The sequence below is a fragment of the Bos javanicus genome, chromosome 27, assembly GCF_032452875.1.
Source record: "Bos javanicus breed banteng chromosome 27, ARS-OSU_banteng_1.0, whole genome shotgun sequence".
Taxonomy (NCBI): domain Eukaryota; kingdom Metazoa; phylum Chordata; class Mammalia; order Artiodactyla; family Bovidae; genus Bos; species Bos javanicus.
In genome coordinates, this window is record NC_083894.1 from 18,883,421 (window position 1) to 18,906,281 (window position 22,861).

At 40.6% G+C, this 22,861-nt stretch overlaps 1 long non-coding RNA gene and 1 other non-coding gene across 2 annotated transcripts in view; one reads left to right on the top strand and one right to left on the bottom strand.

Moving 5' to 3' along the window:
• Positions 1 to 22,861, top strand: part of LOC133239915 (uncharacterized) — a 415,759-nt gene that overhangs the window by 74,905 nt on the left and 317,993 nt on the right. The window lies entirely within an intron of this gene.
• LOC133240184 (small nucleolar RNA SNORA81) lies at positions 18,041 to 18,207 on the bottom strand. Its single transcript, XR_009734163.1, has one exon. It is a non-coding gene; the product is annotated as a small nucleolar RNA SNORA81 (small nucleolar RNA).

Sequence of the window (22,861 nt, forward strand, 5' to 3'; positions counted from 1 at the left end):
TAGGAACAGGGAAATCCCAGTTGATATCTGGATTATATATTGATTATTCATTTGGCAACCACCACCACACCACTGATGCCAGCTGCCAGACCAGAGGATATGTGATAACAATACTTCCTTCCTAGGAAGCATTAGAAGCTTCCAGGAGGAGATAAGCTTAGAGGCACTATAATTTAAGTCCCTACTTAGTGTTCATGTTCAGAACCAATAGCTTTTGTTGACTCATCTGAAATCTCATTATAAAATAACCTGAAGCGTCAACAAAAGAGTCTAAAATGCAGTACTTGGGTGCAATCTCAAAAATGACAGAATGATCTCTGTTTATTTCAAAGACAAATTCAATATCACAGTAATCCAAGTCTAGGCCCTAACCACAAATGCTGAAGAAGTTGCAGTTGAACGGTTCTATGAAGACCTACAAGATCTTCTAGAACTAACACCAAAAAAAAGATACCTTTTTCTTTATAGGGGACTGGAATACAAAAGTACGAAATCAAGAGCTACCAGGAGTACAGGCAAGTTTGGCCTTGAACTACAAAATGAAGCAGGACAAAGGCTAACAGAGTTTTGCCAAGAAAATGCACTGGTCACAGCAAACACCCTCTTCCAACAACACAAGAGATGACTCTACACATGGACATCACCAGATGGTCAATACCGAAATCAGACTGATTATATTCTTTGCAGCCAAAGATGGAGATGCTCTATATAGTCAGCAAAGGGGAAAAAAAGAAAAAAAAAAAAGACAAGGAGCTGACTGTGGTTCAGATCATGAACTCCTTACTGCCAAATTGAGATTTAAATTGAAGAAAGTAGCGAAAACCACTAGACCATTCATGTATGACTTAAATCCCTTATGATTATTCAGTGGAAGTGACAAATAGATTCAAGGGATTACATCTGATAGACAGAGTGCCTGAAGAACTAGGGACGGAGGTTCATAACATTGTAAAGGAGGCAGTGATCAAGACCATCCCCAAGAAGAAGAAATGCAAAAAGGCAAAATGGTTGTCTGAGAAGGCCTTATGAATAGCTGAGAAAAGAATAGAAGTGAAAGGCAAAGGAGAAAAGGAAAGATAAATCCATCTGAATGCAGATTTCCAAAGAATAGCAAGGAGAGGTAAGAAAGCCTTCCTAAGTGACCAGTGCAAAGAAATAGAGGAAAACAATAGAATGGGAAAGACTAGAGATCTCTCCAACATTTAGAGATACAAAGGGAACATTTCATGCAAAGATGGGCATAACAAAGGACAGAAATGATATGGACCTAACAAAAGCTGAAGATATTAAGAACAGGAGGCAAGAATACACAGAAGAACTGTACAAAAATTTTCTTCATGACCCAGATAATGACGATGGTGTGACACCTAGAGTCAGACATCTTGGAGTGTGAAGTCAGGTGGGTCTTAGGAAGCATCATTATGAACAAACCTAGTGAAGGTTATGGAATTCCAGCTTGACTATTTCAAATTTTAAAAAATGATGCTGTTAAAATGCTGCATTCAATATACCAGCAAATTTGGAAAACTCAGTGGCCACAGGACTGGAAAATGTCACTTTTCATTTCAATCCCGAAGAAAAGCAATGCCAAAGAATGTTCAAACTACCACACAATTGCTCTCATCTCACACACTAGCAACATAATGCTCAAAATTCACCAAGCCAGGCTTCAACAGTACATGAGCCATGAACTTCCAGATGTTCAAGCTGGATTTAGAAAAGGCAGAGGAACCAGAGATCAAATTCCCAACATCTGCTGGATCATAGAAAAAGGAAGATTATTTCAGAAAAACATCTACTTCTGCTTCATTGACATGTCAAAGCCTTTGACTGTGTGGATCACAATAAACTGTAGAAAATTCTTCAAGATATGGAAATACCAGACCACCTTACCTGCCTCCTGAGAAATATGTATGCAGGTCAAGAAGCAACAGTTAGAACGGGATATGGAACAACTGACTGGTTCCAAATTGGGAAATGAGTACGCCAAGGCTCTATATCGTCACCTTCCTTATTTAACTTCTATGCAAAGTACATCATGCAAAATGTTGGCCTGGATGATGCACAAGCTGGAATCAAGACTGCTGGGAGAAATATCAATAACCTCAGATATGCAGATGACACCACCCTTATGGCAGAAAGTAAAGAACTAAAGAGCCTCTTGATGAAAGTGAAAGATGAGAGTGAAAAAGCTGGCTTAAAATTCAACATTCAAAAAACTAAGATCATGGCATCTGGTCCCATCAATCACTTCATGGCAGATGGGAAAACAATGGAAACAGTGATGGACTTTATTTTGGGGGGCTCTAAAATCACTGCAGATGGTGACTGCAGCCATGAACTTAAAAGACGCTTGCTCCTTGGAAGAAAAGCTATGATCAACCTTCAGTTCAGTTCATTTCAGTCACTCAGTCGTGTCTGACTCTTTGTGACCCCAGGAACCGCAGCATGCCAGGTCTCCCTGTCTATCACCAACTCCCGGAGTTTACCCAAACTCATGCCCATTGAGTCGGTGATGCCATCCAACCATCTCATCCTCTGTTGTCCCCTTCTCCTCCTGCCTTCAATCTTTCCCAGCATCAGGGTCTTTTCAAATGAGTCAGCTCTTAGCATCAGGTGGCTGAAGTATTAGAGTTTCAGCTTCAACATCAGTCCTTTAAGTAAATATTTAGGACTGATTTCCTTCAGGATGGACTGGTTGGATCTCCTTGCAGTCCAAGGGACTCTCAAGAGGCTTCTCCAACACTACAGTTCAAAAGCATCAATTCTTCAGCACTCAGCCTTCTTTATAAGTCCAACTCTCACACCCATACATGACTACTGGAAAAACCATAGCTTTGACTAGATGGAACTTGGTTGGTAATGTCTCTGCTTTTTAATATGCTGTCTAGGTTGGTCATATCTTTCCTTCCAAGGAGTACATGTCTTTTAATTTCATAGCTGCAGTCACCATCTGCAGTGATTTTTGGAGACCAGAAAAATAAAGTCTGACACTGTTTCCACTGTTTTCCCATCTATTTTCCATGAAGTGATGGGACCAGATGCCATGATCTTAGTTTTCTGAATGTTGAGCTTTAAGCCAACTTTTTCACTCTCCTCTTTTACTTTCATCAAGAGGCTCTTTAGTTCTTTACTTTCTGCCATAAGGGTGGTGTCATCTGCATATCTGGGGTTATTGATATTTTTCCCAGCAATCTTGATTCCAGCTTGTGCTTTATCTAACCCAGCATTTCTAATGACGTACTCTGCATATAAGTTAAATAAGCAGGGTGACAATATACAGCTTTGACATACTCCTTTTCCTATTTGGAACCAGTCTGTTGTTCCATGTCCAGTTCTAACCTAGAGAGCATATTAAAAAGCAGCGACATTACTTTGCAACAAAGGTCCATCTAGTCAAGGCTATGGTTTTTCCAGTAGTCATGAATGGATGTGAGAGTTGAACTATAAAGAAAGCTCAGCACTGAAGAATTGATGCTTTTGAACTGTGGTGTTGGAGAAGCTTCTTGAGAGTCCCTTGGACTGCAAGGAGATCCAACCAGTCCATCCTAAAGGAAATCAATCCTGAATATTCATTGGAAGGACTGATACTGAAGCTGAAGCTCTGATATTTTGGCCACCTGTTGCAAAGAACTGGCTCATTCATTACAAAAGACCATGATGCTGGGAAAGATTGAAGGCAGGAGGAGAAGGGGATGACAGAAGATGAGATGGTTGAATGGTAACACCAACTCGATGGACATGAGTTTTAGCAAGCTCTGGGAGTTGGTGGTGGGCAGAGAAGCCTGGTGTGCTGCAGTCCATGGGGTCACAAAGAGTCAGACACAACTGAGAGACTAACCTGACTGAACCCAACACATTAAGTCATTTTCCCAAAGACATACAGTCTTGAGTTTTCTAAGCTGAGACTAGAAACCAGTTGTCCTCACTCCCACACCAATGCATGTTCCACCATCAAATGCTTCCTGGCTGTAAACAAAAGAGTCAAAAGAACAGGGAGGGTGTGATTCGAAGATGAGGAGTATGAAAGGAAACAAGGTCACCTGTCAAGTCAGGGGAAGAGCTTCACAAGAAACCAGAACAGGGGTCTTGATTCCTCATGCCCCGAGAGGTTGCCATAAACCCCTGATAAAGCAAGAAAGATCCAACAGCAGATGCCTCTTAAGAACCCACTGAAGAGAAGCCACCCTGGAGGAGAGCAAGCTAATGGGAAAGGAAGCTGGAAATGAAGAAAGATGAGGGAGGACAAAGAGAAACGGTAGGATCCCAGCTACTCAGGGACAGAAGTAAACCACAAGGCTTGGCAAGGAGCCATTTGAACTTGACTCATGAAGGCTAAGATTGCTCCTGAGGGGCACAGTTTCCATACAGACTCAGAAGAAAATCTGGCTAATAGCGCAGCTGAGGACTGAGTCCTACCCTACCTCTTGATCCAACCACCTTTATTAAGGGTTCCCCTCAGCCTTTTTGGAGAAGGAAATGGCAACCCATTGCCATTTTCTTGCCTGGAAAATCCCATGGACAGAGGAGCCAGTGGGCTACAGTCCATGGGTTCACAAAGAGTCGTACACGACTTAGCACCTGAACACTTGGTCTTTCCATGGTGTAATGTAAACCCTCAGGTCTTACCATTAGTGTTCAATGAGGTCTATCTAGAAACCAACTTAGTCACACCTGAGAATACTTAGAACAGAAGCAGATCAAGGGATTATCTAATTATCTTGATATTTTTGAGGCATCAGAAAAAAGCATTGATCTAAAGAAGCTTTCCTTTCACTTTGTTCCTCTCTATCACGTATTAAAATCATGAAATCAAGAGTGACTTATAAAGCTATTTTTAATCTGTGCTAGAAAGAACAAAGATGTAATAAGGGCAGTGAGAACAGATGACCTCTTCTGGAATGTTTAGGGCTTCGAGAGAGATGTCTTGGGTTTTCAGATGCCACTACATTTTTTCTGCTATGTCCTTCCTCTGAATATTTTGACTTTACTAGAACTTAGAAGCCATACTTTTGGTTTCTCTAATAATTCGGAAACCCTGCTCTAAAGAAGATCAGAAATTTTATATCAAATATTTCTGAGAATACTAATAAAGTCAAACTTTTTTCAATTTGTTACCTAGTTTTGCCAACATAAGACAGCAGCAGACTTCTGGATATTATCAATTTGTTAATAATGTTAATGTTAATTTTTAAACTAGAAAAAACACTGAATTTAGATGTTTGGATTTTTTTCTCATCTTTTAAAAGACTAAATCATGGAATTTGATTCTCTTTTATCCTTCTAAGGAAAGCAATCCGCCATTGCTTTTCTGAAAGACGCTAAGCATATGAAGAAATATTGAAAACAATTAGAGGAAAATGGTGCTTTGAACTTAGTAGAATGTGTGTATCAACTCTCGCAGGAAATCTCAGAAATGGTATTAAAGATTCCAGTCATTGCATTTTTCAGAGAACAGAACAGCATGTAGTTATTTATTGAGCACACTTTTGTAGGGGGTATACAGAGCATACAAAAGGCCCCTTTTGTTTATGATATGGATTCTCCCAGTGTTCAGAAGCTTTCCTTCCAACAGCATCATTTCAGTTTGTCCAAACTTCTCACAGGAATCAACAGGATCTCTACTTAAAGCCTCTCATGAACAGAACCACGGGGCCACGGTCATGCTGCTTTTCCCCTGAGAATCAGAGCCCTGTGGATCCTGTTCTATCTATTCTTCCCCCAGCCTCCCGTTCTTTCAGCAGGCAGATACCTCCCAGAAGGAAACCGGATGCCAGGCCTGTGGGGGACTTGAGCTGCATAAGCCAAGCTGCAGGGGCTGGAAAGCAGAAGAGCTGCACAGCTCACCCAGCCCTAGTGCTGTCTTGAATGTCAAGAAGCGTGGGCACCGTGCAGCAGGGAAACCCATCCGGGCTGAGAGAGGGAGCCAGCTGCACAGACAGGGAATGTTGCCAAACATCCGAGTGTTCTCGTCTGCGGACAGAGGGTGGTTTGCTCATTGCCCTGCCTCTTCTGTTACTGGCAACATGCTGTCTGTGGAATGTTGTGGCCTGAAGGGTTTTGAGGTCTCTACTGAGATGAGGGTCCTAGATTGAGCCTGTGAAGTTCACTGTCCCAATTCCTCTGACTCAAAATCAATTGTGCAGATTTTCTCACTCTGGACTAAAAGCTTAAAAGCAATGCCATGCTCTGGCACCATGAGTTTGTTTCAAAAATTTTTCAGTATTTACCAGTGCCATCTCGACCAATTTACACTGAGATGGTGCCTCCATCAGCTTTCCTGAGTGACCTTGTGGACCAGGTCACTCAGATATGCACATGAGCCATAAGCAGCTTTCGGGTTAATCAAGATATTATGGTTGTTTAACCCACAGCAAGACCTGGCCTATCCTGAGTAGAATGACTTGAACCAGGGGTTGGGTGTTCAAATGCTTTCAAAGTAAAACTTCAGGCCTCTCCTCCCCCTTCCACACCCTCTGCCCTTCCACGGGACACTTCTCACTTTGCTGTGGCACAATGAAATACTTGAGATCAATTCCGCTCACAGACACAGAGATGGGTATGAGCCGGATATGCGTTTGACACCCTTCCTTTCTATGATCCCTACTGGTTGTGACAAGGCAAGGTAGGTTTATGTAAGTCAGTGTGATGGGAGACACTGACAATGCAGGGCTAGTTTTATAAAGCACTCAGGTAGGTAGGGCTAGTCCAGAGTCTGTGAGGATAACAATCATGTTTCTAACCTGGGGAGATAGATCGACAGATAGATCGACCGATAAATCAATCAAAAGAGTGATAGATCGATTTTATTGATTCTGTTCCTCTGGAGAATGTTGACACTAAGATACATGACTAAGCTTAAAATCAAACTGGGAGGGTTCTACAATATTGAACAGCAAAGGCTGTAAATATAAACATTAAGGTCATTTTTGCAGCTACTATGGGTGGCAAAGATACAACCCCCTTTTGCTACATCTGTTTCCAACTACTTAAAAAGGAGTAAATGCTTCAGCTGCTGTGCAAAGGGCAGGAGGTGTTGTCAGCCCAGGAGAAGGGGAAACAGTCGGATCACCTTTCCCATCCCCAGGGATAGCTGGTGGCCTTCTGTACGGACACAGGCGTAGGTCTCACCCACCTCATGGGGTCTCTGAATCTGAGACAGGAAGCACATAACAACCCATTACTAGGAATTTTAAAACATTTTAGTTCTCTGGATATGTAACCCTTATGACTGTTTTTCAACTTTCAAATACATTTTTAGGAATCCACAGTTTATGAGAGCAAGGAACTGCCTAAAACCAACCCCTTTTTACCAGATAATGTCTGGATCACACAAATATTACCTAGACCTTTAATATCTTTTATCCTTTGGTATAAAAGGATAACACGGTAAGGTAAATAAAGCAGATACTGACAATCCATTTTACATATGAAGAGATATAAAGACATTAAATGACCTGCCAAAGTCTGAAAGCTCATTAACAGCAGAACAAAGAAAGGATTGCAAGTACCTGACTCTGGACAGGACGCTTCTCAAAGCATCACATGCCACTTATTGAGTCATTTAAAACATCAGAGTGTGCCTGAGGCCAGCCTCCTGTGTGGTAAGGGCCAGAACCGTTCTTCTAAAACATTTGCTCAGGCACTGGGTCAACAAATGTATACTGAGCACTTTTCCCCTTCTCTGTGCCAGGCAGTGCGCTATGTTCTGGAGATACACTGGTTAACCAAACGAGACCCAGTGCCTATCCTGAGACATGCATGCTCTAGTGGGAGGAGAGGTGGGGAGAAGATCAAATATTCACATGAACAGAGAGATACACACAGCAAGAAAGCGGCGACTTGGAGGCCCTGGGCCAGGCAGAGGATAGGGAGGGTTTTCTTGAGAAGCAGTGATGCAGATATGATCTAAAGAACAAGCTGGAGTTATTAAGACAAAGAGAGAAGAGAATGGTGTTGCAGGCAGAGGGTCTAGAATACACAAAGCCCCTATCATGGGAAGAAGCAAAGCGAATACAAGGGATGAAGGAAGTAAGTGGAACAGAGGAGCTTGTGAAAGGCTAGACTGGATTAAACAGGCAGTGGCAGATCTTGGGGGCTCTGAAGGCCATTTTAAGGAATTGTACTTTATCCAAAGAGAAACAGTAAGACATTGAAGGTTTGTAAGTCAGGGGCTACCCTCCATATCATTAAGCCTGGATCAGCTGCCACCCAGAAAAGAAGTTGTTGCTTTCTGGGCAATTCATTATAACCCTGGAAAAGCAGACATGCTTTTTTAATTTGATCACAAAACTTACACCCTTTCTTAAAGAGTCCCCATGCCATGCTCACAAACTTGAACTCTTTTCCACGCCATTCTTATCCTTCCGAGATGATACAAGATAGCAAGAAACACAGCAGAGAGCCAGGCAGAGATATAGTCTGGATCTCAGCTGTGCCACAGATGATGGCCGTGACACTGCCAAGCTCCATGTTTTACCTCCTCTTATGTGCAAGGCAGCTCCCCTCTGGGGCTGGAAATAGTTCTCTGCTCAAAGTGGGGGTGAAAGGAGAAGTCTGGGGCAGCTTGACAATCCATGCAACCACATTTTTAATTATTACAGACTTTCCCTGGTAATTGAATCTAGTTCTCCATGTGAACTGAGTTTCTGTTCAGAATTTTAACTTACAGAGGTGGGGGTGTGGAAGTCCTTGGAAATCCCACGATTCATTGGGGAAATAAGAAGCTGCCAATGAAATACAATGAACACAGAAAGACAGTGGAAGACATTAAAAATCTGTTGTCTATCCTGTACTCCAAAGTGATTTTTAAATGGTAATCACACCTTTGAAGAGTGTCTAATTGGTATGAAAAAGAACTTTGGATGAATGTGGAGCTCTTCATCTGACTTCAGTTGATATACAGTGATAATATTCCAGACAAATTTCTGAAGCTTTTATCGCTTGACTGAGTGTTGGTCTGTTTCTGAAGTTTAAAAGGATTTTCTAATCTTTTGCTTCCCAGGAGTTAAGCAGAGAAACTGTTTAACAGAGTTAAACATTACAAATGATGAACATAAAAGAGAGGAGGTAAAAGCATTAAATGCCCTGTGGAAAGTGCCCTCAAGTCCAGACTAGGTCAAGTGTACAGTCTGTGGTGACACAGGGATTTAAGTCTCAAACCTCCAAAAAGACACTTTCTAGTCTCTTTATTTCCGGGTCACTCAGTAGCCCCGGGTGGCTCCTCTGAGTGGCCGACACCACGTAAGAACCCCCATCTTCATCTGTACCATCAGGAACAAAATAAGCTTGCTGTGTGCTTGGCGTTATGTTAAATGCTGCTATACTTAAACGATTAGCACTGTAAAATAGTTTTAGAAAAAGACATTTATGATCACTCGCAAGTAAATGCTCAAATGGTTTAACTAGCTTATTAAGCAGGATCATTCATTACAAATCTATTAGATTTGCATAAAATATACTCTACTGCTACCACTCTCACAGATACAGTGGCAACACCCTTTGAACTAAGGCCCATAAGTCGCCTTAATGGGTTACATGAAAATTTTAATGGCCCAGAACTTGGCCACTTACATTTACTACGTAGACAGATGTTGAGTGCCGCTAATGAGAAGACTGTCGGATACTCAGCTTGTAATGCCCTCTGCTTAAATTCTGTAATTAACACACATGTCATTGGTTAGCATTTTTGATCCTTCTCTTTAAAAAGGATTTTATATTAACCAAGGCAGTTAATTTTCTTCTGCAAGGACTTCATATGTATCTTAGACCTCATCTCCTGCTACTTTTCTCCCTCTTTACTTCAAGAAAACCACACTGACCTCCTTGATGATCTTTAAAAATGCCAGCCTCCTCAGGACCTTTATACTTCTGTAACCTCTGCCTGGAACACAGTAAGTCTGGGTCTTAGAGAAGCAGACACCAAAGTAGTATTAGACATGCAAGAGATGTACTGGGAGAAATGCCCCTGAGGGAAACTGGGAAGGGGCTGGAGGAGGCTGGGCAGGAAAGCTGCCAAACCACAATGCAGATCTGATCCCTGTGATGAACAGAAAAAGGGAAGATGGAAGGAGAGAAGGAAGGAGGAAGGAAAGAAGGAAAGAAGGGAGGAGGAGGAAGGAAGAAAGGAAATATTTTTTGCGCTTTCTTAGCTAGTCTCATTTTTTTTTCTTTCTTTACTTCTAATTTTATTAAGAAGTAACTGACATACAGCACTGTATAATTTTCATCATTGATGTTTTAAAATGCCTATCTCATGTTGTCAACAACACTGATTTTTTAAAATATCTATCAATTTGATAAGCTAAAATATTTGTATCTTATGAATTTATATACTTCATTATTTATGCTTTTGAGCCTAGTGTTCATTTTCATTAACCTTTTTGTATTCTTTTTAGTGAAATATCTGGTTTTCCAATAGGTTGGAGAAGGAAATGGCAACCCACTCCAGTATTCTTGCCTGGAGAATCCCAAGGACAGAGGAGCCTGGTGGGCGGCCATCTATGAGGTTGCACAGAGTCAGACACAACTGAAGTGACTTAGCAGGAGCAGCAGCCAATAGGTTGGCCCAAAAGTTCATTTGGGTTTTTCTATAGCAGCTTATGGAAAAACCTGAACAAACTTTTTTGGCCAACCAAATACTTGGACAATTTTTCTATAGAAAGTTTTTCTTTTAATTAACACTCTTATAGCACTAATATGTATATTACATATATACATAATTAATATCAGTAATATACACTACATATGTGAAAATGAAAGTGTTAGTTGCTCAGATGTGTTGGACTCTCTGTGACCCCATGGACTGTAGCCTATTAGGCTTCTTTGTCCATGGAATTCTCCAGGCAAGAATACAGGAATGGGTAGCCATTCCCTTCTCCAGGGGATCTTCCCGACCTAGGGATCTATCCTGGGTCTCCTGCATTGGCAGGCAGATTCTTTACCCTCTGAGCCACCAGGGAAGCTCCATATATTATATACATACACACATATGTGTGAGTATGTTTGACTGGGCAGAAGATCTAAATAACATTAGTTTAAAGAAGACATACAGATGGCCAGTAGACACATGAAAAGACGCTCAACATCACTAATTATTACAGAAATGCAAACCAAAACTACAATCAGATATGACCTCATACCCAGCAAATTTGGAAAACTCAGCAGTGGCCACAGAACTGAAAGGTCACTTTTCATTCCAATCCCAAAGAAAGGCAATGCCAAAGAATGTTCAAACTACCGCACAATTGCACTCATCTCACATGCTAGTAAAGTAATGCTCAAAATTCTGCAAGCCAGGCTTCAGCAATATGTGAACTGTGAACTTCCAGATGTTCAAGCTGGTTTTAGAAAAGGCAGAGGAACCAGAGATCAAATTGTCAACATCCGCTGGATCATGGAAAAAGCAAGAGAGTTCCAGAAAAACATCTATTTCTGCTTTATTGACTATGCCAAAGCCTTTGACTGTGTGGATCACAATAAACTGTGGAAAATTCTGAAAGAGATAGGAATACCAGACCACCTTATCTGCCTCTTGAGAAATTTGTATGCAGGTCAGGAAGCAACAGTTAGAACTGGACTGGAACAACAGACTGGTTCCAAATAGGAAAAGGAGTACATCAAGGCTGTATATTGTCACCCTGCTTATTTAACCTATATGCAGAGTACATCATGAGAAACGCTGGACTGGAAGAAACACAAGCTGGAATCAAGATTGCCGAGAGAAATATCAATAACCTCAGATATGCAGATGACACCACCCTTATGGCAGAAAGTGAAGAGGAACTAAAAAGCCTCTTGATGAAAGGGAAAGTGGAGAGTGAAAAAGTTGGCTTAAAGCTCAACATTCAGAAAACGAAGATCATGGCATCCGGTCCCATCACTTCATGGGAAATAGATGGGGAAACAGTGTCAGACTTTATTTTTCTGGGCTCCAAAATCACTACAGATGGTGACTGCAGCCATGAAATTAAAAGACGCTTACTCCTTGGAAGGAAAGTTATGACCGACCTAGATACATATTCAAAAGCAGAGACATTACTTTGCCAACAAATGTTCATCTAGTCAAGGCTATGGTTTTTCCTGTGGTCACGTATGGATGTGAGAGTTGAACTGTGAAGAAGGCTGAGCACCAAAGAATTGATACTTTTGAACTGTGGTGTTGGAGAAGACTCTTGAGAGTCCCTTGGACTGCAAGGAAATCCAACCAGTTCATTTTGAAGGAGATCAGCCCCGGGATTTCTTTGGAAGGAATGATGCTGAAGCTGAAACTCTGGTACTTTGGCCACCTCATGTGAAAAGTTGACTCATTGGAAAAGACTCTGATGCTGGGAGGGATTGGGGGCAAGAGGAGAAGGGGACGACAGAGGATGAGATGGCTGGATGGCATCACTGACTCGATGGACGTGAGTCTGAGTGAACTCCAGGAGTTGGTGATGGACAGGGAGGCCTGGCGTGCTGCAATTCATGGGGTCACAGAGAGTTGGACACGACTGAGCAACTGATCTGATCTGATCTGATGACCTCATACCAGCCAGAATAGCTATCATCAAAAAATCCACAAATGATAAATGCTGGAGAGGGTGTGGAGAGAAGAGAATCCTCTTGCACTCCTGGTGGGAATGTAAATTGACACATCCACTATGGAGAACACTATGGATATTCCTTATAAAGCTAAAAATAGAGCTACCATATGACCCTGCAGTTCCATTCCTGGACATATATCTGGAGAAAATCATGATCCAAAGGGAAACATGTAGCCCAGTGTTCACTGCAGCACTGTTTAAAATAGCCAAGGCATGGAAGCAACTTAAATGTCCATCAGTATACCTGTGGCAGATTCATTTTGATATATGGCAAAACCAATACAATATTGTAAAGTTAAAAAATAAAATTAAATTTTTAAAAAAAGAAAGAAAAAATAAATAAATAAATAAAAAGCATCAAAAAAAAAAAAGAAAATGTGGTACATATATACAACAGAATGTTACTCAGTCATTAAAAGGAATGAAATAATGCCATTTGCAGCAACATGGATGGAGGTAGAGAGTCTCATAAAGAATGAAGTAAGACAGAGAAGGAGAAATATCATATGACATCACTGCTATGTGGAATCTAAAAAGAAATATTACAAATGAACTTACAAAACAAAAAGATATGCACAAACTTAGAAAACAAACTCATGGTTGACAGGGGGAAGAAACAGTTAGGGAGTTTGGGATGGACATGTACATACTGCTATATTTAAAATGGATAACCAACTAAGACCTATTGTATAACATATGGAACTCTGCTCAGTGTTATGTGACAGCCTGGATGGGAGGAGGTTTGGGGAAAATGGATACATGTATATTCATGGCTGAGTCCCTTCGCTGTTCACCTGAAATTATCACAACATTATTAGCAGCTATAATATTCACAGGTATATTCACAGCTATACCCCAAAACAAAATCAAGGATTCGATTTAAAAAAATAATAAAAATTTTAGCTCCCCAAACTATGAGAGAACACATTTCTTTTGTTTTAAGCCATCAGGTTTTTGGCTATTTGTAACTGCCACCAGAGGAAATCACGTATGTGTGTTCATGTACATACACATGCACACACGTATATACATGTTTATTTGTGTGTGTATCTGTCAGACTAGCACTTATTAGTGTAATTCAATGGAATTCAACTTTATTGCTTCACCTTCTTATTCTCCAACTAAAGTTAAAAAATAGCCTCCTGGAAAATAGTCTTCTAGCTCTTGGTTTTATAAAACTTACTCTACTTAATTTTTTTAAATACAATCTAAAAATTAAACTTCACTATGTGTCTTTCCCATGTGTCAGTTGGTTATTTTTGACCTAATAAAGTGATATGTCTGTCCTGTGCTGTTATTCCATTAATGTTCCACAATCAGTGATGTTTACAAGCTCAAAGAAAAAAAATCACCAATTTAATAAAATTAAAATGTGTTTCAGTCCTGAAGATTTTATTATTATTTTATTATTCCATAAAGAATTTTCATAGATAAATACAAGTACATAGGCTTTCATATACTGTACCATCTCTGGGTCCTACACAATGTTGATTCCCTCCTCTAGGTCCTATATTTTTATATATTTCTATAGCACTAGATTATGAGACCCTTGAGAGAGTTTTACACTTCCTTGAGTCCAATGGTAGCACTGGTCCCAGGACTTAATTGGTGCTCAACAATGCTTATTAATTTAACCCTGAAAACTGTGAAATAAATCAAGTGCCTGTCCATTAAAACATCCCATAAGGGCTAAATCTAGACTGCACATCACAGTTAGGAAGATCACAAATGTAAATATATAGGGTTGAAGGTGATTTGCAAAAGATTTGTAGGTAAATTGCACATTCAAAGACCATGTAGATTTCTCTTTGGCAATTGTGAGTGAAATTCTATTCATCACAGCCCACAACATGGCTATAAGGCATAAGTAACAACCTTTTTCATTCTTGCTAATGAAAAGCCTTATCTACTCCAGACTTGGTTTATGCTTTCTTACAGCTAAAGTTTGGACCAGCAACACAAACTGAATCCTTCACCCACACAACTTACACACTGAACACTGAAGCTGACTACATCAGTAGTATGATGGTTGTTTGATTATGAGATGAGAAGCACTGTGAGAGAAATAGAAATAAAATTCTGCATCTAACTTTAGGAGAAGGCCGTTACAATCAATTCAAAGTATCAACAGCTGGCAGGTACTATGATCTCCATAGTGTTACTGCCTTCCACTAATCTCCCAGAGAGGTAACTCTGGGATGCTGTGCTCAAACTACTTAAAGCCATTCATCTCCAAGAAGTTGTGACAGTTACCTTGCTATTTTGTTCCCAGTCCTCAAGGGGAAATTTAATCAAAATTGTCAGAGCTTGAAAGAAAAGGGGGAAAATACACACAATCAAGCTACCCTTCAATAACCAGATAAAACCACCAAGAATTAATCAAAACTTAACTTGAAACCCTTCCAGAACTGCAAAACTCTCACAGTATCCCAGAGATAGATGATCCCATGAATTCTGATGTATGCAGCACACTAGTTTGATAAAATGGCAATGTTTTCCTGCCGTAAGTGGTATAATTCACTATGCATCATATGCATTCATTTAATAAGATCCCTGTTTCACACTCAGCCAGACATTTCTCACAAACTGCCATCTTCACAGGCCATCCGCTCTGCTGATTCAGCTTTCTACTGTAGTGGGTCAGGCTGCCACCAGCTGCCATTTTTTCATGACACAAGCTAATGATCTGGTGCTTTCTTGCATGTTGAGGTTAATAGATAACTAATATATTTTAGCACATTCATTATGGCCAGTTTTCCACTAAGAAAAAAACTGCATATTGGGTTGTTCTGCTTTGACAAATGTGGTGCTACATCGTGAAGGCTGATTTAAATCAATACTTCTGTGGAAAATTACATACAAGATGTATTAGTATCCAGGATACTCTGATAAGAACGCTTCTTATTCTCAGTTCTGCTCTCACCCCGCAACCTCAAAAAAATCACACTAAAACTGGATGTGATTATTCATGAGGAAGTCAGTGTTTTTTCAACTGACAAATTAAAATTACTCATCAGTTAGGCCATAGCTTGTCATTTAAGACAAGGTAAATTTTAGTTTAGTTTGGAGAGTAATGCTAGCTAATGAGGAACTGCAAGAAATTGAAAACATTCGGAAGTCATATTTTATGTCCAATCAAAATTTCAGAAAGCCTCCAGAAATTCAATGGCATAAACTTTCTCAATTGAAACAAGAGAGCAAAGAACAAGCAGAGAGAAATAATTCAGTAGAGGAGGAAAGCAAAATTTGAGATGGCCATGAGACGTAAATCCTGTGCAAATGTGCAGACAGTTGGGGAAGAAACTTGGGCTTTGCACTGGTACGGAACAGACATACACAAATCTTAGCTAGATCTTAAGGGAAATGACCCACACTAGCAGCAGCATTATTTTTAGGTACGTCTCATAGTTCCCTGCCCAGTAAGTAACAGTTAAGTATTATTGTTTCCATTTCACAGAACAGGAACATAATCAGAGAGGCTCAGGACCAAAACTGGAATTCAAGCTCAGGTTTGCTTGATCCAAGGCTTGGCTCTTTCCATCCTGCCTATGCCCACATTCGCTAATACCCACTGGCAGAATTAGTCGCTATATACTCTATGTCAGGAGTCCCCTCCCCAACCTCCAGGATCTAATGCTGATGATCTGAGGCAGAGCTGATGCAATAATAATAGAAATAAAGTGCACAATAAATGTAATGGCTTAAATCATCCTAAAACCATCCTCTCTCCTATGGTCCACAGAAAAATGTTCTTCCACGAACCCATTCCTGGAACCAAAAAAGTTGGGGACAACTGCTCTATATCCTCAAAGTTTCTCTTTGATTGTTTGATGGTGGTATTTATTGATTTCTTCATTTTTGGCTTTTATATCTTTGTAGCAGTTCTTATCACTCCGTTTGCCAGTTTATCTCCTAACATGACTCTCTCTCATGGGAGCTGAAGCTCCTGGAAGACAAGACATACTTTACTGGTGTATTCTCATCACTTAGCAGTACCTGGAACATAGTAGGTACTCAATAAAGGCTTGTGAGCTTGTTCCATCATTCATACATTAGCCTTTATTAAGCTCCCTGTACATGTCAGACACTGGGGATGGAGCAGTAAACAAAAGCAGACAGAAGACCCTGCTCTCAATCAGTGAGCAGAAAACATCAGCCAAATCATCACATAAACTAAAACACATTGCATAGTCCACTGAGGTGTGTGCTATGTCACAGAGGAGCAGAGAACCTCAAGAGTACAGGACAGTTTGGAGAATCCAGTAAGGATTCTAAAGAAAAGGATTTGTGAGTGAGCAGTCAAGAATGAGGAGATGGATAGAAATCCCCGGCAATCCCTCAGCAGGAGGTGACACAGCAAGACTAGATCCATAGGAGGATCAGTGTGGCTGGAGGGCAAAGATAGAGAGGGGAACAGGTAAGCATGAAGAGACAGCACTGCATCAGAGAAAAACACACACTTCTCATTAACCAGAAGCCGTCTACCTATAGAGACTTCCACAAAGAGAAAATGCATGATCTCTCATTCCAGTCCCAAAATGTTTGGAGCAGCTGTCCATTTTCTTTCCAAACTCCCTTTAAAAAAAAAAATTGCTCAACTTATTATATAAGTGACATTCCATTAGCACTGGACTGTCCAGACCGGGACTGTCGGCAGCAACTTCTCTGACCACTGGAGAGTCAGGGGCACCTCTGAAGCAGTAGTATGTGAAAGGAGGAGTCTGAGAAGGCAAGTTTCCTATAAATGAGGCTGAGAGGAAGCTCCTTGTCCACAGTGCTGGTGGTAAAACTATGCATTCAATTGATTATCCAAAAAATAATATCAGTGATTAGCAAAGTGAAGTGAAAGTTGCCCAATTGTGTCTACTCTTTGTAACCCCATGGACTATAGCCTGCTAGGCTCCTTTGTCCATGGAATTTTCCAGGCAAGAATACTGGAGTGGGTTGCCATTTCCTTCTCCAGGAGATCTTCCTGGACCAGGGATCAAACCCATGTCTCCTGCATTGGCAGGCAGATTCTTTACCACTAAGCCACCAGCCCTAGAGTGACCCAATATCGCCTGAAAATGGCAGATCCCTCACCTTTCAAGATGCTGGCACCAGGTAACTGGGTCAGCAATCTCATCCCACAAGGGAGAAGTCAGCTCTACTCTCCGAAGGTGCTTGCTGCAGCCCGTGTGGGGAGAAACAATACAAAGACCTGCATGTTGAGTAGTTAAAGTTTATTGGGTTTTTTTACCCCCAATTAAGTGTGTTTGTAGTGATTCCATCAGCAGAAACTACCAGTACACTGAATTGCCATGCATTACCTGACATGGTATTTCCATTTTGCTCTATTAACAAAGACTAGGGATGTCTAATTTCCAGGGACATCTCAGCACAGATGCTCAAAAGGAATGATTAATTTTTTTTCTCTGTTCATTCTTTGGAAACTCATTTTTTAGATTGGTCTAAAGATATATTGCACCAAATATCAAAGGACACTGGACGTTAAGAAAGAGATCCACCTCAGTATCTACAATCTAGGGCAGTTACTTGTCTTCTTGTGTGCACTGTGGTTACTTTCTAGAAATGAAGAAATAGAAACTCATGTCCATAAGGATAAGTCATAAGCAAAGAAAAAATTATTTAAGAAAAACATGAGGAGTTAAGGTAGCATTAAGGCATCTCTACATTTACATGAAGTTGAAAGACAAAATAGGGTGAGGATAGATTAATAAAGAGTAACCTGCATGGTTAGCAATAAAAAATGCTTTTTCATAGACATTAGTGGGGTTTATTTTGATTGGCTTTTTATTAGTGGTTGTAAATCTATTTCCTGGATCAATGAGTCCAAATTGGATATTAGCAACCACAGGGGTAGAGTAACTCAGGTAACTCTTGAGGATAAGCAATTAAAATAGATTAGGAAATGGCTTCTTTTCATAGCTATGGGCTAAGTATCCAGAACCAGGTTGCTCTCAGGCCCTGCTAGGAAACCAAAAAGGCTGCTCCTCAGCTGGGGAGAGGGGTCTTTCCATACCCTATTTTTGGCCCTTATTCTCTCTCCTTCACTTCCTTTTGGTCTCCTGGAAATGAATTCAATTTGTTCACCCTAAGGAACTGAGAGCTTTTAACAGCTTAATATGTTATCTCTCCCAGTGGTATTTGCACTTTGATAGAGAATAATGCCTTAACTCAGAAGAGTGAACTGTTTGGGCAATGAACTGAATGGAAGGGATCAGGGTTCAGGATAGGCAGGTACATAGCTCCATGTTGCTCACTGGGCCAGCTTATAGGATCAGGTCAGAGAGGACCCAGACCAGGGATTCTCAAAGTGCCGCCCAGTGAGGCCCTGAGAGACAGTGGTTACATGAGGTCAAAACTACTTTCATAATAATACTAAGATGTCATTTGCCCTTTCACTCTTGTTTTCTCGTAAACATGGTGGGGTTTTCTAGAATCTTCATGATGGGGAATATCACAACCTATTGAACACAGAAACAGGAGAATTCAGATGCCTATTAAGTAACATGTTAAGAAGATTTGCAAAGATGTAAAACAATTCTTTGAATTATTTTTAGTTTTAGCATCTTAAAATGCTTAGTAAAATAATTTTAATCAAAAATTCAATGAAATTTTTAAAACAAATAAATGTCAATACATTTAAATTTAAAATCTTAAATAAAATTTTAAGATTATAAACACAATTTTTTTAATTTTTTGATGTATTTCGTGCCAGCAATTTTCCTTATGTGTAGTATTATATAGTTTTGATTATACATGGAAAATAACTACAGTTTCCTGTTATTTTCCATATTTTGTAATAAGTGCTTGACATATTAAAAACAATTTTAACTGTTGTTAAATGCTGTATGACATTCCATTGTATGAATATGCCATCTTTTACTATTTCTTTTGTTAAATATTTATCATTCCGTCTTAGAAATAATGGTGATGAACATCTTATGTGCCAACTTGCTGCTGCTGCTAAGTCGCTTCAGTCGTGTCCGACTCTGTGCGACCCCATAGACGGCAGCCCACCAGGCTCCCCCATCCCTGGGATTCTCAAGGCAAGAACACTGGAGTGGGTTGCCATTTCCTTCTCCAATGCATGAAAGTGAAGAGTGAAAGTGAAGTTGCTCAGTTGTGTCCAACTCTTAGCGACCCCAGGGACTGCAGCCTACCAGGCTCCTGCGTCCATGGGATTTTCCAGGCAAGTGTACTGGAGTGGGGTGCCATTGCCTTCTCCGAGTTAGGAACTAAAAAATATTTAACCAAAATTTAAATCCCTAATATGCATTTTAAGTGGGATGCCTTAAATATATTGAGGTTGTCTATGTTATACTACACAGAAACATCAAAAATACAGATTTTTTAGCCCAAATGTTTGGGTAACACCATCATATATGGGATGGTGCTCTCATTTTTAAATTCTCATGGTAGTCTCAGAATTTTTTGTATATCTATCAGGGTATTTTGGATTACTATGTCAACCTTACTAATAGGCAGTTATTTTTTTAATTGTAATTAATGTCTACATGAGCAACTTTGTAAAAGTTCTGGATATAATTCTTAGTTTAAAATTGAGCGTCAGACATTGAAGGAAAGTTCAAGTCAGCTGATAATAAAATGAGTGTGGGAAAGCTTTAACCAGCTTAGCAGAAGGGCAGAAAAATCAGTTAGAATAACATCAGTGAGTGGGTGTGACTTAGTCAGGAGACAAACACAACCTAACTGAAAAGTAAGGCACCAATTAAAACAAATCTATTCCAGGAAAGCAAAGAAAACCATGTATGGCATCACCCAGCAACACGAACATGTGACAAATGCAATGTATATGATAGTATTTGCACTACTCTCTCTCCCAATTAGACATGGATTATCCAGAAAACAAAGATCCCATAATACAGACTTAACAGAAAGCCTCAGCATCAGGAAACCCACTTCAAAGTCGTCCAGACGAACAATCTAACCTCATGGCCCACCCATGCTGACCACAAGGCAGCACAGCAAAAAGGTGACCCCAAAGAAATGGGCAGAGGAAACAGCACCATTTTGTCATCATTTTCCTTGGAGAAACAAGGATGCATGACATTTTATTAATAGGCACAATCTCCTTATGTAAGTAACCTGGTAAAAGGTAATAGGGTGATTTCATGCTCCGCTGAAAGGAAGTGGGATGGCTTTCTACCCTAAAGCCCTTGGTGCTTTTTCAAGCACAGCATGGAGCATATTTGCTATTTCTTTATCACAGATAGAACCTCAGTGATGTAAAAGAGCTGATCCAGCTTCCTGCAGAAAGGCTGTTTATTATGTACACCGTTGATTTCATATACTCCAGGGCCTATTGGCTCATGCAGTCATAACCAATATGGATACTGACTAGTGGAGTTGCAAAGACAGCTGTCTTGGTTCTTTCATACCTTTCGGTTATATCACAACATGCTAATTAATGCAAGACCACAAGGTCAGTGCCTTGTCAGTTTGACCTGATACCTCTTACAGTGTGAAATCTCCTTACAGAGATCTTGAGACAAATCGCCAACAATCTCAAAGTTCTGATGGTTTGAAGAAGGAAATGGCAACTCAATCCAGTATTTTTGCCTGAAAAATCCCATGGACAGTGGAACCTGGGGGGCTAGAGTCCGTGGGGCTGCTAAGAGTTGCACATGACTGAGTAACTAAGCATTCATCATTAAGTCCTGGAGGTATACACTCCATCCTGTTTTCATTCACAACTTCCATTTACTCACTCAATTCATGAATATATACTGAATGACTAGTATGTACCAAGTACTTCTAGGCTCTAAGCAAAACAAAAATGCCTGATACCATGGGAAAAAAGAAAAAAAAAATAGTGCAGAGACAGGGAGTGCCAGTCTGATATCTTAAACATGGTGGTCAGGGAAGGCCTCACTTAGAAGAAGTCATTTAAGCAAGACATAGTGAGGGGCGATCCACAAGGATATCTGGAGAAGGAATGTTCCAAGCAGAGACCCAGAGGAAGGAGCATCACCTAACAAGTTCAAAGCGTAGCAAGAAGTACAGGGCAAGGTGAACAAAGGACAAATGTGGGAAGGGAAACAGGAAGAAGGGCGGTGGGGGCAGCAGATAGCGAGGGTCTTAAGAGCTGTTAGAGGACCGCTGGTTTTTCTAAGTGAGGTGGAAAACCATTGGAGGTTTTGTACTGATACAAAGGACTGATATTACCAGATCTGCCATTTAACAGGACCCCCAGATAGAGAACAGGCTGCCAAGAAATACAAACAGAAGAGGGAGACCGGTTAGAAGATTACTGGAATAATCCAAGTGCAAGATTATGGTGACTAGGACTGGAGTACAGCAGGGTAGGTGATGAGAAGTAGTCAGAACATGGGTCACTCTGGAAGATGGCACCACACAGAATTTGCTGACAGACTGAGAAAGAAAGGGCAAGGATGGTCTCTAGCATCATTAAATACCCAGGAACCCCCTTTCCGTAAGTTTGCTTTATGCCACTTTGCTTTTATGAAAGACCTGCGTTAGTGCCTGCTTTTACTAACAGAAAGACATCCAAAGAGGATATTTGCTTTTCAAAAAAAAAAAAAAAGGTGAAGAGTGAAAATAGCACTGAGCATTTCAGAGGCAGTGTGCACCCCCAGCAGTAAGAGTGGCCCCACCAAGCTTGTCTCCCAGAACTACACTCACTGCCTCAGCATCAAGCCCCACAGCTTCGAACTGTGTCTGTGTGAGCATCTGTGCTTTACCTAGATTTATTTTGTGCATTCCTTAGCAACATGTGCCCTCAGGTAACTGCTTCTTCGCTTTACACCATGTCGGCTTACAAAGTTTCCATAAGAACACTCTAGGATAGTGAGAGAGGACTATATAGGTTTGGAGTTCAGGGACAGAGTCTGGCCTAAAACTTGGGTCTGGGAGTCATCAGCATATAAATGATGGTTTAAAATATAAGACTGTGTGAGAGCCCTAAGCAGTAAGTGAAGGTAACAAAGATGACAGAGAAGCGAGCTTTATGGCTTTGCAGTGTATAGAGGTCAGGACAAGAGAAGAAACCAGCCAAGCAGAGAGCAGGGGTGGCCAGTGAGGAAGGGGCGTGGCTGGCATTATAAACCAAGTAAAGGGGAGGAAACCACCAGGGGTGCAAATGCTGATGTCCTTAATGGACTAAGAACTAACCACTGGACTTAACAATGTGGAAGTTAGTAGTATTCTTGAAACAAGCCATTTCTTTGAAGTGACTGAGGCAAAAATCTGATTGAAGTGGGTCTAAAAGCAAAAGTGAAAAGATAATTTGG